The 13912-nt window shown below is 37.2% G+C and overlaps 1 protein-coding gene across 9 annotated transcripts in view; it reads right to left on the bottom strand.

The window, feature by feature from the left end:
* Positions 1–13912, bottom strand: part of PPP2R5C (protein phosphatase 2 regulatory subunit B'gamma) — a 197156-nt gene that overhangs the window by 85713 nt on the left and 97531 nt on the right. The window lies entirely within an intron of this gene.

Raw genomic sequence — 13912 nt, 5'->3', positions numbered from 1 at the left:
ATAGAATGACATGCATAATCTTATAACGAAAGACAAAAAATTCAAACATTTATCAACTATCTACATGCAGATCACTATACAAAAGGTGAAAGACAGGAACATAATTAAGAATAAATACAAGAGAGTAGTAAGCTGCTAAATAAGCTTATGCTTATAAAAGATGTCAAGGACAAAAGCTTATAAATGTAAATTTGGAACTAGAAGAACAAAAAAGGGATAGGCCTAATGTTTAGAGATAGATGAAAATGTTGGATAATGACTACAAAACTATTTAACTCCAATCTGTCTTCGCCATCTAGGAGAAAGTAAAAAACAAACATAGTCAAAAAGGAACTGAAGTCCAAGATGGTTAAAACTGTAAAGTACCATGCTGCTTTATATAAGTTCAAGTTTCCTGACCCAGAAGAATTCTATCTAAAGGTATTTAAAGAACTCGTCTATTTTTCATATAGGAGAGAAAGGGACTAGAACAGACTTACAAATTTTTGAAAAGTTCCAGACCAAATTAGTAAAAGGCAGGTTTATCAAGAGATAATATTATGCAAAGCACTTTGCAAATCTTAAAAGTGCTACAGAGCTGTTACCTATTTTTGAGCAATAACCTCTTCTAATGCTTTACCATAACACAAGGGTGCCTGACTCTTAGTTCTCAAAGGCCGTGAGCCCATCAATGGACCGTGCTTGTCATCTAAGGAATGGCCTGGCTATATCTGGAAGGGCTCATCATTAGACGTTTGGCCACAAGATAATTTTTTTTTAAACTACAGCAACTCAATGACAGGTTATTAACTCACTCAGGTTGTGATCTGTGTTGAGGGTGGGTAGAGTAACAGCAATGCCTTATTAAAGTCACAGGTCCTTTAGTGCAAGCCATTTAGGAAAATGGTGCAATCTTGGTTGAATAAACAGTTTTTTGAGCATACATAATACACAAGACTGAATCCCCTATAGTGACTAGTATAAAGATTCATTAAGACATGGTCCTCATTCTCAAGGAGCTTACAATTTATATTAGGAGGATGAAAGGTGTTCACATACAATTACAAGACAGATATGAATATGAAAATATAACAGTGTTTAAAACTAAGTTTAAAAGAGGAACCATTAAGAAAGGATTCATGGGAGAAGGGGTGTTTAGGTGATTTTGCCTAACTTTTAATAATGGGAAAGAATTACAGTTGGTGTGCTGGTAGTTGTTTGGTAGAAGTGATTGCTCTGTTAAAAACAAAATAACTCAACTAAGAAAAAGAAATAAATGATTGCTTACTCAGAACTTTCAACAGTACTACCCACAGTCTAGACAAAGTTGAAATTTCTTGGCCTAGAATTTGAAGACTCCCTCCCTGGAACCAAATTAGATTTCTACCTTTATCTCTTCTTACTTTCCTTAATTTAAATTCTCCATCCCAACTGGAAAGGTAGAGGTCACGTTTCTCATACCACATCTTATACGTTTCTACTTCCCTAACTTTGCTCACACCATTTTCTGCTATCCCCTCCTGGCTATGTGGAATCTTCTGCCATTGTTTTTTCTTCTTTTCCAAATCCCACATATAATTCAAAGTCCACTCATGGTGATCTCTTCTAACACTTTCACTGCTGATCCCAGTTAGAAACTTACTATCCTTTCTGAATTCCTATACAACAGTGCAAATGTTTGAGTCACCAAAAAGAAATTAAAATATGTTTTACATAACTTATTTAAGGAGGCAAAGAGTATATATTTCAGAAATATTTTTTGTCCAAAAAGGCTAAATTAAAAAAAAAAAAAGTTTCAATGTTTAAAGTTCCAGCTCTGGAAAACTTGGTTCTTAAGAAGGATATGATCTTTGAGGGCTCTGGATAGACATGGTTTTACTTAATTATTACAACATGTGCAATAATAATCTTTTTTGGGGGAGGCTAGTTTCTATATTGCACTTAGCTTATGTGTAATGTTCTTTTTCTCATTTTATAATTAAACGCCCATGGAATAAAACAAAAAATGTGACAAAATGAAGCAGTTTATAAATATTTTTTGCATTACCTTTTACTTCCTACACAATACCACTCTATAAAATATCAGCACTTTACTGATATGTAGCTTCACACTACTGATTACACAAATATGTGTACCAAATAAAAAGTCCAATAACTAATCTGAGAACTTGATACTGCTGGCTGCAATCTAGTCTAGTATTTGACATTCCCAGCTGCCTGACTCATAAGTAATAAACTACTACATTGGAGTTGACTCAAACCATGCAATTACTACTTGGAAACTGAATACTATAAAACATTTAGTAGATTTTTTTTGTTTATTCCCTCTGTAAGAATAGCTTATTTAAATTTTAAACAGACTGTTGAGATCATAAGATCAAAGATTTAGAGCTGGAAAGGATCTCCTTGTTCCAGAACAAATTAATCAACATTCTTAATACCAAGAGGAAGGTATCAAATAAACATGACACAATACAAAAGAAAACTCACTTGCTGATCATCACTGTTGCTAAGAGGTCACTGACAACATAGTTCTTTGAAAGCAGTTCAAAATGACTGCTGCTCATTAAAAGCTGTGGCTTTGACAAAAGAGGAATTAAAACTTCATGTTAGAAATAAATCTGAAGTTATTTGCCCAGAACACACTTGTCTCAATTACTTCTATTTTTATTTATTTTTTATATTCAGAGCTATGATATCCTACTCCAAAAATATTCAGACCTTGGGAAAGTTGTTAGTTATTCTAATACAACTAAATCTTAGGGCTACCAATAACAAAAAAGTACTTAAGTATACATGCATAAAGTCACTATACACATACAATATTAACCAATGTACTCTTGAAAATAACATAAAGATATAAGGAGCTATCCTGGATAGCAGTTATCAATACTTCCAAGTTAATGGAGGTTTAAACAAAAGGTACATTGGTTATTCAGTCCTGTTGAAAATTTTTTAAAAATATCCATCTTTCTCAAGCGTTTTCATGATTGACCTAAATGGATTTATTCACTCAAAAGTTACTGTCTACTAACTTACCACATTAGACAGTGAAAAGGACAATGGGGTGAGAATCAAAAGACCCCACTGGGTCCCAGTCCTGACTCTCATTAACTTATTGGAACTGTGATAGCAGCCAATTCATTTGACTTCCCTTGAAATTAGAAAATAGGAGGTTTGCACTAGATGATCTCTAAAAAGTGACTTCTATACCCAATAATACAGGCAATGTGGTGTAACAGAAAGAACACTGGACTTAGAATAAAAAAAACCTGCTTTCTACCATTGTGTGACCATAGAAAAATCACTCATCTTCTCTGGCTTTCACGCTCCTAATGTGAAAAATGTTCACTGTTAAAGAGTCCTTAGCAAACTATAAACTACCATATAAATGCGAAGTATCATAATTTTATTCTCTGGCAATATGATACTAACATTTGATGATTTCAAACACGAATTTTTAAAACACAAGTTACAGAACAGAGATGAGGTGGGGAGTGGGGGGGAATAAGCATTTATATAGAACCTATGTGTCAGGCACCGTATTAGGTGCTTTATAAATATTATCTCATTTGATCTTCACAACAACCCTGTGAGATAGGTGCTTTTATTGCCAACATTTTATGGTTGAGGAACCGGAGGCAAACAGAGGTTAAATGACTTGGCCAGGGTCATACAGCTATAAACTTCTAAGGCTGGATTTGAACTTTGGTCTTTCTGACTCCAGACCCAGCCACATTTCATGTTCATTAAATAAAATTCATAAGTCCAAATTAATGTTCATTCTAAGCAATATAAGTAAGAATCACTTACATTTATGATTAAATGTCCTTATATAATGACATTTTATTTAAATGTCATACAGGAATGCCATCAACATAATGTGTCATCAACATAATGTTCCATTAATGTGAACCCTGGAAATAATGGTAGGGACATGGAATATATTGGTGAATGCAGAGAAAAGTAAATGAATTCTACTTTTCAGGAAATACATGGAACTTAGTAGATACTACCAGAAGAGGGAGTGATTTCCTCATTCTAACTTATCCAGAATCTGCATCCAACTACACAGGCAAATTTACCATTTTCTTTACATCTTATAATGGTAGGGTTTAAATTCAGTCTTTGGAATCTACTCTGGGAAAAACAAATCTGGTGATAAGAATACTGGATTTGTAGCTAAAATCTACCAGTTCCAAAATATTTTCTTATTTCCATTTCACAAATGATTTCTGCGTTATCATACCTGTAACATTTCTTTACTATTAACTGGGCCTGAGCTTCAAAATAGCCTTTTTTTTTTAAGGCAATTGGGGTTAAGTGATTTACCCAGGGTCACACAGCTAGTGTCAAGTGTTTGTTCTGAGGTTGGATTTGAACTCAGGTCCTCCTGACTCCAGGGCCGGTGCTCTATCCACTGCGCCACCTACCTGCCCCTAAAATACCTTCTTTTATAGTCTTTGTTCCATCTCCATTCAGACATAATTTTCACATGAAAAAGAAACAGGAGGCAGGTGGTCTGATCTTCTGGAACATGTTTCCTAGCATCTTTATTAATAGCAAAATCTACCCTACCCAACAGTCCGTAACTTTACATGCATGTTCTAGGGACATGTTGATGTTCTTTAACTGACAAAGGGACCAGTAATATTTGTTGAGTTAGATACTGCTATTCAATTTTAATAAATGTGGCTATTCATCTACTTGTATCAGTAAACTCTATGCACAAAATAAATTCAGTACCAACAAAAATAAATTCAAATCCATTTTGAGCTAAGCTATTGTGCGTCAAGTCAAAAACCCTTTTTCACTCTGGCCTGAGTTAAGAGTCTCAGCTCTGTCATTCAATTACTTAGCATGTTTGACTTCAGTTTCTTCCACTGTGATGTGGGGACAACTTGCATTACCTACCTAACAGGGTTGTTCTGAAGAAAGTCCTTTGTAAATCATAATAGCACTATATAAAAATAAGTTAATATTATCATTATTACTTATATACTTAAAAAACAATATATTATAGTGGAAAAAGCACTTGTTACTGAGAAGACCTCAGTGCCATCATTTACTAAGCTATATGGGTATCGGCTAATCATTTAACTTTTCTGAACCTATTTTCTCATCTGTAAAATGGGGATAACAACATTTGTACTACCTGAAAGGAACTACAGCTCGGTGGCTAGAGAATCAGTCATGGAGTCAGTAAGACCTGGGTTCAAGCCCAGCCTCTGCCACATACTGGCTAGCTCACCCTGGGTAAGTTACTTAGCCTCTCAATTCCCCAGGCAATTTTCTAAGACTAAATTGCAAAGCAAAAGCCAATCTGAATTGGTAAAAGAAGTCACTAGGAGCTCCCTGTACCAATGAATTCACAGGTCTGGCAAAAGCAAATAGACAAAAAATCCCTACCTATCTAATAAGGTTATTGTGAAGGTCAGAGACAGCTAGGTGGCACAGTGGATAGACCTCTGGCCTTCAAGTCAGGAGGACCAGAGTTCAAATCCGGCCTCAGACACATAATACTTGTCCAGTTACTTAACCCCAATTGCTTTAAAAAAAAAAAAAAAAAAAGGGAATAATAGTACCTATCTCTTAGGGTTGTTGTCAGAATACCTTATTTGTGTTTGTCTTCATATTGTCTTCATATTTTATTTGTAAAGCACTTTGTAAACTTTAAAATGCTATGTAAGTGCTAGTTTTATTATTATCATCATGTCAAGTTATAAAGTTGGCCCTTTGCCCAAGCCCTACTCTGATACTTATTTATGGCAAAGAGATGACCCGAGATCCCAGAGGCTATGCTAATTAGCACAGCATAATTTTCTCCAGATCCTTCTGATCAATCAGTCAATATCAAGCACTTATTGAGGTCATACTAAGCATCAGGTACTTGGCTGGGGATATGAGGGCAAAAGTTCTTTGAGGAGCTTATGTATCAAAGGGATATATAGAGAGATAGATACAAAAGAGACACAAAGTAATTTGGTGGCAAGACTAAGAGTAGGGATGAGGAAAGGCTTCATGTAGGAGGTGGTACTTGGGAATCCTCAAAGGTGGCAGTAGGAAGGAAGTACACAGCAGGCAGGCAAGAATAGAGGATGATGCTAAAGTGCTTTGAATCACGTAATGGCTAAGTGAGGTGCAAGATGATGTTCTCTGCTAAACGGCTTCTGTGACGAGAGGGAAAAGGAAAGGGCCAATAGGGGAAAGGTAAAGGGGTTAGTATGAAGTAGCCAGGATACAGTCACAGTTGCAGGAGAAGCAGCACCAAGGTAGGAGAGGAGGAATTCAGGCTTCCCATCACAACACACCAAGGTGAGAAGACAAGGTGAAGATCAACTGATTAACGACAGGATTGAGGATTTGGGGCTAGTGCAGGAGTGATGGATGGCCTGGGAAAGCAGTGACTGCTTGTTTTTCCTCAGAGCTCATTCTTCATGACTGCTCTGCAGCTTGTGACACTACTGACCTCTCCTGGATATTCTCTCCGATTTCACGTCAGAGCTTTCTCTTGGTTTCCTTCCTGTTCGATAAGTCCTTCTTGGTCTCCTTAGCTGGAGCATTATCCAGGTCCTGCCTCCTAACCAGGGAAATCCCCTAAGGCTCTGTCCTGGGCTCTCTGCCCTCTAGAATCTTTCTCTTGGTGATATTATCAGCAATTATGTCAGTTTAGATGATCCCCAAATCTAAATATCTAGTTCTCATCTCTCTCTCTCCCAAGCTCTACTATAAAATTATCAACTACTTGCTAGAAATCTTTATCTGGATATCTCAAAGGCATTTCAATTACAGCATGTCCAAAACAGAACTCCTATATTACCCCCTAAATACACCCCTCCTCCAAAATCCTGTTTTGTACCACCATCCTTTCAGTACACAAGTTTAAAACCTCTTTCAATATTCTTTACCCCTGCAACCCATTCCCAAAATCTAATAAACTGCCAAGTCTGATCAATTCTACTTCCACATCTCTATTAACATCTATCCACTTCTGTCTACTCACATGGTAGCTAGCCTGGTTCAGGCTAATCTAGTTTACTTTACTAGTCAACTACTTGGTCTCCCTGCTCCATCCCTTTCTCTTTCTCTGGCAGTGCACAGAGCACTAAGCTTGGAGTCAGGAAGGCATAACTTCAAATCCAACCTTGGATACTTCCTTTGTGACACTGGGCAAGTCACCTAATCTGTTTGACTCAGTCTTCTCAACTGTAAGGAGTTTGTTGGTTGGTTGTTGCCCTTCATTCTTAAAGAGGACCAAAATGACATCACTATGTTAGAGTCAAGTTACAATGTGTCTGACTGGCTGTTCAGACCAATAGGAGTTCAGAATGCTCTACCACAGGTAGGGCACAAGTAGTCCATGTGAACATTTGGGGTGGATTTTCTAAACTTGCACATCTCACATTTCTTTTGAGCTACTTCAATTCTGCTTTGCTCATAGAGCACAGCACCTTTTTTGATGAGGGCATGCCATGCTGGGTGGTGCTGTGCTAGTGTCTCCCATGTCATGCAATCAATTCCAAAGTTCTTAAGAGAGACCTTGACAGTATCCTTCTCTCATTTTTTCTTATCACCACATGAGTGCTTGCCTTGTGTGAGTTCTCCACAAAGTAAGTCTTTTAGGTAAGCGTGTATTTGGCATTCGAATGTGTCCAGCTCATCATAGTTGCACTCTCTGAAGTGATCTGAATGCTTGGCAGGTCAGTTCAAGAAAGGACTTCGGTGTCTGATATCTTATCCTGCCAGGTGATCTTCGGAATCTTCCTAAGACAATTCAAATAGAAGTGATTCAGTTTCCTGGCATGGCGCTGGGTATACTGTCCAGGTTTCACAGGCATACAACAATGAGGTCGGCACAATGACTCTGTAGACCTTCAATCTGGTACTCAGTCTAATACTTCTCTCTCACACTTTCCTTCAGAGCCTTCCAAACAGTGAGCTAGCTCTGGCAATGTGTGTGTCAACTTCATTATCAATGTGTACTGGAAAGTGTACTGCTAAAGTAAGTGAATTTATCCACAGTATTCAAAAAACTTCTCCATTTGCTGTAATCGATGTTTTCACATATGGATGGTATGGTGCTGGCCGGTGAAGCACGTGTTTTCTTGGTGTAAATTGCTAGGCCAAAAGGAACACAAGCAGCAGAGAATAGATTCATACTTGGTTGCAACTCAGCTTTAAAGGTTGCATTGAGTGCACAATCATTTGCAAACAAAAAATCATGCACCAACACTCCCACTACTTTTGCCTTGACTTGTACTCTTTTCAAGTTGAATAATTTACCATCAGCACAGCAGCTGAACTTGATGCCATGTTCATCCTCACTGAAGGCATCTGACAGCATGGGTGAAAACATCATGCTTAAAAAGCATGGGGACAAGTATAGATCCTTGTTTTACTCTGTTGGTGATGGGAAAGTGTGAGAGCATTGTCCATTATCCAGAACCCAGGCAAGCATGTTGTCACAAAATTGCTGTACAATACTGATGAACTTCTCTCTGGGCAACCAAATTTTGACATAATCTTCCATAAGCCCTCAAGACTGATAGTATTAAAGGTTTTGGTCAGATTGACAAATGTTGCATACAGACCTCTGTTCTGCTCCTGGCATTTCTCCTGGAGTTGTCAGGCAGTAAATACCTTATCAACTGTTCTGAAGCCACACTGGTTCTCAGGTAGATGGCCATCTTCCAGGTGAAGGATTAACCTATTAAAGGGAACTCTGGCAAGAATCTTGCCAACAATGACTAAGAGAGAGACCCCCCCTGTGATTATCACAGGACAATCTATTTCCTTTACCTTTATAGAGATGGACAATGGAGGCATCATTGAATTCCTGGAGGATAACCTCCTTTTGCCATATAACCTAGAAAATTTCAGATTTTGTATGAGCAATGGACTCTCTACTTTGTAAATCTTGGCTGGAATAGAATCAGCACCAGGTGCTTTGCCACAAGAAAGAAGCCTAATGGCATTTAAAACCTCTCCTTGAGTTGGAAATTTGTCTAGATAGAGACTGACTTCAACCTGAGGTATATGGTCAATGGCTTCAGCATTCATTGATGATGGTCTGTTGAGAACATTATGGAAGTGTGCACCCCATCTCTCTAGGATCACGTCCTTATCACTAATCAATGTGGCTCCATTATTACTGAGTAGTTGAGATGCACTGTATGTCTTTGGCCTATAAATAGCCTGCCATGTCCAGTAGTTTGAGCCTACTCTAGCATTAAAGTCACCCAGAAATATAAGCTTGTCCTCTTTTGGCACATTACTGATAACGATCTCCAGGTCTTCATAAAATTTTTCTTTGACTTCATCAGGGTTCATCACGGCGGGATGGAGCTTGTAATAAGTGTCTAAACAGATAGTTCTTTTGTGATCACTGACTTATGTCTGGACAAGACCTCAGAGCCTGTCTAGTCCAACCATTTCAATTACAGATGAAGAAACTGAAGCCCAGGAAAGCAGAGTGATCCATCCAAAGTAACACAGGTTGTGGCTGAGAAGAACTGATCACTGGTGTTCCCACCTTCTGAATGATGTTCCTCTCCAAATTAGTGAGGCTGTCCACATCTATATCTGAAGCCCTTCCAGTTTAGTAGGGCATGCCAAAATGTAGTCACCCTATATCACAATAAGCCATCGGAGTAGAGGATCTACCACATATCCTTGGTGAATCAATTCTATGAGCTTTCATTTTCCCTATATTTAACACATACTCCTCACGTGGGTCATTTAATTATACACAAAATAGGTAAACTATCAACTTCTGAGGAGAAAGGTGTCTTAAGCATATAAAATAACAAAAATAAAGAAATGTATTCTGAATAAACTGAGCCTGATTACAATAAAAATGATTAGAAAAAGAGCTATAATCTTCTCTAAAGATTTTTTTCCCTCCACAGATAACTAAGCTTATCTATTTAGCCGTATGGTTAAGTCTATAGTTGGACCACAACTTTAGGTGAGGGCTGGATCATAAATTTGGAGCTCAAAGGGACCACAGAGCTCATCTAGTCCAACCCCCTAATTTTATGGCTGAGGTCTAGAGACCTTAAGTAACTTGTCCAAGGTTAAACAGTTAATAAGTGAAAAGAAGTGGGATTTGAATCTGGGTACTTCTCACTCCAAATCCAATGATCTTTCCATTTTAACATGCTGCCTTTCCTAAGCAGATAAGCTGAAAAAGTTTTTTTTTTAACAATCTATTTGGGGCTGATACAATTATCTATCAAAGTGTCTAATATAGATAAATCATAGATCTAAAGATCTTTTATTATTGACATGTTTTCCCAAGACCAATTTTATGTGAATTTGAGTTAATTCTTTGCTTTAATATGTATGTATGTATGTGTATGTATACACACACACACACACACGCATTTTTACTTTAAAATATTTACTGAAGAGTTAATATGTACAAACTCCTGTATTTAGTTCCAGCACCTTGATTCTACAGTTTAATAATCCAGGATTTTGCCAGTTTGAGTCCACCCTCCTTCCACTAACAGATTCCAACTGCTCTATGCTTAAACATATAAACTTATAAACTTATAAATTTAAACTTATAGCTGAAGACTTCAACCCCACGAAGTCAATCTCAAGATAACAAGCCTATCTATACTTGCTTAGGTGGACCTAAGATTAGAAATCTAAGTCCTGTAATGGGCTCACTCCTCAGTTCACTCCTCTGATACAGATTTTGACTTCCATGAAATGAAGACGCATCTGAGTGGGAATTTAGTCCTAGGTGGCATGAGGGATTAAAAAAAGATGTTTATGTCACACACATGAACACATAACCTCCATCATTAGAATCAGATTTCAGAGGGCTTCTGTGCTACAGCAGCCACGAGGGTGCCCAGAGCTGCACTCATTTCCCACCAGCTTCCCTGCTTGGTTTAGGCTCCACCATTCTCCTCTACCCCTTAAGCTCATTACCAGGGCACTCATCTCATCATCACTGGATATTGCTTCAGCTTTGGTACTCATATCTCATCATTTGTCTCTGCTCCTCTGACAAGGATAGAACAAAAAATTCCTCCAGCCCTTCTATAAACATGGGTCAGAAAGGCCAGACAAGTTTTTATTTCCCACAGGCTAATGCACTGCTTGGTTTCCACTCCATCAACATCATGCCCCTAGGTCAGCTACCCTTTGGCCTCTTGCCTAGTGTGTAGTCTTCTCCCGTTAGATAGTGAGATCCTTGAAGGCAGGGACTAGCTTTCTTTTTCTTGCTTCTATCCTCAGGGATTAGTACAGTGCCCAGCATACAGTAGGAGCTTAAAAAAATTGTATTATATGTATTGTACTGCATTGTATTACACTGTATCTTAACAGAGTTTTAAACTAACCCTGCTCACGTCTGGAAAACAATTCAGTATTGGTTTGTTAATATAAGCATATATGTGTACGTATGTATATATATGTGTATACGTATTTATAAAAATCAACATAACATTAATAAATTATCTGCCTTAAGGCTCAGTAAAGTTAAGAAATATTTTAAGGACTAATTATACACGAAACTGTCTGAGGTATAGGAAACAATGGATAAAAAAAGTTGTGTTTTCATGAAAACTTCTAGTGGGTAAATATGAGACAAAAACAAATAGCTACAAAATAATAGAAAACAGTATGATTTCAAAACAAATGGCAACTGCCTTAAATTGTTCTTGACTACTCTGTGTGGATTTTCAAATATATATCCATTTTTCCTAAATGTCATGCCACCCAAGGCTCATTGTTTCCTTTCTCTTAATATAATACCACAAAAATTTTTACTCTGATGAACACACTAGTGTTGTTTTGGGCTGGTAATAAAATGCATGCCTCTTTGGAGTTGTGGTTGGTCACTGCATTGATCAGAGTCTTTCAAAGTTATTTTTTCTTTACAATGTTGCTTTTTAAACTGTTCTCCCGGTAACACAAGTCTTCCCAAGTTTCTCCGAATCCATCTTTTTCCTCACTTCTTACGATACAATAATATGCCACTACACAGAATATTATTTGCTCAGCCATTTCCCAATTGATGGGCAATTCTTTTGCTTCCAGTCCTTTGCTATAACAGGAAGAGCTGCTACAAATATTTTTGTACATATAGGTCCTTTTCATACTTAAAAAAATATTTTTGGGGGTACAGACCTAGTAACAGCATCACTGTGTCAAAGGTCATGCACAGTTAAATGTTTTTTTGGGCACAGTTTCAAATTATTTTCTGGAATGACTGGGCCAATTCACACCACCACCAACACTGATGTGCCTGTTTTACTGCAGTCCCTCCAACAATTTTTGCAAATATGATTAAGTGTGAGTAGAACCTTACAGATGTTTTAATTTGCATTTTGTTTATATGAAAATTGATCGCTTGTATTTCTTCCTTTGAGAACTGCCTTTTCATAGTAATACTTGATTCATCTTTACTAGAAACTGGAAAGCTAGATGAAATATTATGGTCTAAGGCAGAAGTGTCACACAATGCTTACAATATAACAGGGAAATGTTTAAGAAAATAAATAAAAACATAATACAACATAGGCAATGTTAATTTGTGGTTTTCTAAGTCGATATGTGGCTCCGAGGGATCCATTTCTACTTGAGTCTGACACCATTTGGCCAGCCAAACCAAAGAAAATGATGCCAATAGGGACTAGGGACGCTCCATTCTTTGTTATTGATGGATTCTTGAATTTATGGTTAAACCTACCATTCTAGCTTCTTACATACAAAACATGTTGATGGGTCTGTTTTACAAACTTTTTTCACCCAAATGAGGTTAACACAGGGATCAAATAATTGTCTAAGATGAAGCAAATAAACAAAACATTTCAAAAAGAGTTCACAAGTCTAAATATTCATATTTTAAATGCAAAATAGTTTTTCTTTTAATACTTCTGAGAGAGGTTCTTAAGATTGCTCTGGGAAAATAAAAAGTACTACCTACTGAACTCATTTACTACAAATTTAATAACCTAAGAATAATTTCCAGCAAATGTTTTTTATAGCAAGACATGGTGCTCAAAAATGAAACTGACATTGCTTTTTCAATTTTGGTATCTTAGAAATAAATTTCCTTGGATTGTTTAGTCCAATGCTCTAATTATAGCTATGAAGAAACTAAGGCTAAAAAAGAGTGATGAAAGAAAGTGACCAGTTGTTACATAGGTAGTAAGTGGCAAAGTTATTATTAGAATGTGGGTGCCCCGACTCTCAGTCTAGTGCTCTACCACCTTATAATACTTTGATTTTTTTCACCATAGTTATACACATCTATCAAGTTAGGTTTCTTTTCCAAAGATAAAGATCTACTCATAACCATAGCCCAGGAACATAGTTCAGAGAGATGTGTGAACTTGGTAGCACATTCATTTTCTTTCTGAGTACCACCACCTTCACCATGTCGGATCATCCTTTTAGTTTTTATTTCTGGATCACTCTTCAGTCTACTGACATAGGTAAGTGAACTTGAATCATAGTAAGAATGGTAACAACACTTTTCCTGTTTTGATTACATAAAGAATAGGGAAAAATAGCCGGTCCTTTTTTTACGTTGTAGGACCTTTTTCTTTTTTTCCCTCCCTTCTCCTCCCACCCTCATTTAAGTCTTAGAAATTAATGGTTGAAGTCCAATTGTCTGCTTCATTCACATATCTCTCACTCACTAGAGCTGGCTGAACTTACTAGGGGTGGGGTGGGGTGGAGTACAACCCAGGAGGAACACTGGGCTCTGACAAAGATAAGAGAAATGCAAGTACAGGCTAGTTTTTTGCTTCTACAAACTCTTCTATTACGGCACACAAAATTTTCAATGAAGGAATTCAAGTGAAAGGAACACTGTACTAGTTTCTAGCCAAGCTCTATCACAATGTGATCTTGGACAAATTATATAACTTCTTTACGCCTGAGTTCCTTGCCCATAATATCTAGTCTT

This window comes from Vombatus ursinus, unplaced genomic scaffold (genome assembly GCF_900497805.2).
Source record: "Vombatus ursinus unplaced genomic scaffold, bare-nosed wombat genome assembly UNPS02007284.1, whole genome shotgun sequence".
Classification (NCBI taxonomy): Eukaryota; Metazoa; Chordata; class Mammalia; order Diprotodontia; family Vombatidae; genus Vombatus; species Vombatus ursinus.
Note: the sequence above shows the minus strand (reverse complement) of the source record. Positions and strands in the feature narration are given on the sequence as shown.